This window comes from Nomascus leucogenys, chromosome 21, assembly GCF_006542625.1.
Source record: "Nomascus leucogenys isolate Asia chromosome 21, Asia_NLE_v1, whole genome shotgun sequence".
In the NCBI taxonomy this organism is placed as follows: Eukaryota; Metazoa; Chordata; class Mammalia; order Primates; family Hylobatidae; genus Nomascus; species Nomascus leucogenys.
This window is the reverse complement of record NC_044401.1, coordinates 30,405,087-30,408,364: the sequence shown is the minus strand read 5'-3', so window position 1 is coordinate 30,408,364 and position 3,278 is coordinate 30,405,087. Positions and strand designations below refer to the sequence as shown.

Sequence of the window (3,278 nt, the reverse complement as noted above, 5' to 3'; positions counted from 1 at the left end):
AGATCTCAAAAGACCACATAACAAAAGCAAAAACAGACTAATGGGATTACATCAAACTAAGAAGCTTCTACACAACAAAGAAAACAATCAGTAGAGTGAGGCGACAACCTGTAGAATGGGAGATAATGTTTGCAAACTAGGCATCTGACAAGGATGTAAAATTCAGAATATATAAGAAACTAAAAAACTCAATAGCAAAAAAACAAATACTCTGATATAAAAATAGGCAAAAGACCTGAATAGATATTTCCTAAAAGAAGACATACAAATGAGCAACAGGTATATGAACAAATGCTCAACAGTACTAATGGTCAAGGAAATGCAAATCAAATCCACAACAAAACATCATCTCACCTTAGTCAGGATGTCTACTATCAAAAAGACAAAAAATAACAAATGCTGACTAGGATTTGGACAAAGGGAAACTTCGTATGTGTGTGCGTGTGTGTGTGTGTAAGAGCACACTTTATTGGGAAGCAGAGGGCCATACAGTGAGCAACAGATGAGGGCTGCCCAGTGGGCATTTTATACACCATACTCCAAAAGACACACGGGGGGTTTTGCTAATAAAAATCAACTGGAAAATGGATTCCTCTGGGCAACTCCTCCAACCTCATCCCTTTTAGGGGTCAGGAAACCTCCCAACTATTTTTCTGATGGCAACTGTGGTTTACTAGAGCTAGAGCCCCTCAGGGGTGCCCCTATTTTTCACAAAGAATATTTTCTTATGATTTTTTGAAGTGTTTATTTGTTACTTTCATTCTACTTTCTCTTAAGGTCATCAGATCACCTTCTGTACAGACTGCCTGGATGTCAGCACCAGAGCAGTCATCTTTAGCCTTAATCAAGTTGTCCAGGGTTACATCACTGGCCAAAGTCATATTGTTCATGTGAATCTGAAAAATGTACTTCTTCATCCTTTTATCAGGCAGGGGGAACTCAGTCTTCCTGTCAATGTAGCCTGGCCTGGTAAGTGTTGGATCCTAAGTTTCTATTTGGTTTGTGGCTATGATAACTTTAATATCTCCCCTTGAATAAGATCCGTACAACTGGTTCAACAGTTCCAACACTGTTCACTAAATTTCTCTCTCACCACCAAAATTTGAATCATAGTTTTTCCCAATGGCATCAATTTCATCAATAAACATGATGAAAGGTGTATATTCTTCAGCAGCTCAAAACAATTCCCATGTGAGTTTCGGCCCATCACCAAGGTACTTCTGAATAAGTTCAGAACCAACCACCCTCAAGAAAGTGGCTGAGGTTTGACATGCTATTGCTTTGGCTAACAAGGTTTTACCTGTGGCATATGGACCACAGAGAATGACCGCCTTATCTGGCTTTAAACCCATCTCTTCATAATATTCAGGATGAGTGAGAGGAAGCTCCACAGATTTCTTACTTAATTTCCTGGATTTGGTTGTCCAACCACCAATACTGGCATAGGTCTCCTGGGTACCATTTCCACTTTCATCACTGTGACTAGGAAATCTGTGTCATTCATCAGCACCCTTATCATGGTATTCAACTTGCAGTTGAGCAGGACCAAGAAGCCAGTTCCAGCAGATCCTTGTCTACAAATAAAAGAAAGCTGATGTAGTGTTCTGACCCCACATATCTAGACATGATGGTGTGACTGCCATCAATGATCTCTTCCAAGGTGTCTAGTATCATAGTGGTCCCCCTCAGGTCATCCACTTTTGCTTTTCCCTCCTAATGCTTTTCTTCTAATGGTTTTATCTGTTCCTGATTTCTAATGGCTTCTTCCTCCATGAGAATAGAGTCTTTCATTCTCACTAATTTCAGTAATTTTAATTGGCATTGAGTGTGAGGTATCACCAGTGGCAGTTTGCTGGCAGCATCTGATCTCTTTGTTTTCTTCTTCTTTTCCCCCACTCTAATTGGTACAAGAGGTTCATATTTCTTTTTCTTGTCCTTGTCATCCTTCTTGCCACCTCTAGGACCATAACCACCACTCTAACTTTGACCCATCTTGCCTTGGCAACTCGAGTTTCTGCTGCCAGAAGTACTTCCACCCAAAAGGAGAACTCTTATACACTGTTGGTGGGAATGTAAATTAGTATGGCCATTATGAAAACAGTGTGGATGTTCCCCAAAAAATTAAAAATAGAATTACCATATGATTCAATAATCCCATTATTGGGTATATATCCAAAAAAAGGAAATCAGTATGCCGAAGAGATATCTTCACTCCCATGCTTATTGCCACGCTATTCACAATAGCCAAGATATGAAAGCAACCTAAGTGTCCATCAAAAGATGGATGGATAAAAAAATGTGATATATCAGGGGTTGGGGGAAAGGGGGAGGAGAGCATTAGGACAAATATCTAATGGATGCGGGGCTTAAAACCTAGATGATGGGTTGATAGGTGCAGCAAACCATGATGGCACATGTATACCTATGTAACAAACCTGCACATTCAGCACATATATCCCAGAACTTGAAGTAAAACTAAAAAGAAGAAAATGTTATATATATGATATATACGTGTATATGATATATATGTACACACAATGGAATACTATTCAGCCATAAAACAAATGAAATCCTGTCATTTGCAATAAAGTGAATGAATCCAGAGGACATTGTGTTATATAATCTAAACACAGAAAGACAAACACCAAACACCACATGATCTTACTTGTGTGTGGAATCTAAAAAAAGTTGATTTCATGGAAATAGTACAATAGTTGTTACCAGAGGCTGGCGAAGGTAGTGGGGAAAGGGAACAAGGAGAGATTAGTCAACAGGTACAAAGTTCCAATTAGGAAGAATTCGTTCTGGTGTTCTATTACCCAGTAGAGTGACTATAGCAGATAACAATGTGATATATATTTTAAGATAGCCAGAAAAGAAGAGTTCGAATGTTATCACCACAAAGAAATGATAAATGTTTAAAGTGATGGATATGATAACTACCCTAATGTGATCATTATATAACGTATTCATGCACTGAAACATTACATGTATCCCGTAAATATGTATAATTATTATATGTCAGTTAGAAATTCAAAAAATTAATACTAAAAAAAGAAATGGGGCTAAACCTTGGAACTAAAAAGTTCAAGTCCAGTGGTGTGTAACTCATTAGGCTCTATCCTCTGTGTTATGATATTCATAAAAAATAGTATCACATGCAAAATGTATTTTTATTTGCTTTGAATTGTAGATCTATTTCTATTTTCTGCTTGTTTTTGTGCTTTTTCATGCCAACCTTTCATGAATATTTCAGCATAATCTTTTGTTTGTTTCTG

At 37.7% G+C, this 3,278-nt stretch overlaps 1 pseudogene; it reads right to left on the bottom strand.

Moving 5' to 3' along the window:
• Positions 1-679: 679 nt before the first annotated feature.
• Positions 680-1,992, bottom strand: LOC100591144 (annotated as a pseudogene).
• Positions 1,993-3,278: the final 1,286 nt, after the last annotated feature.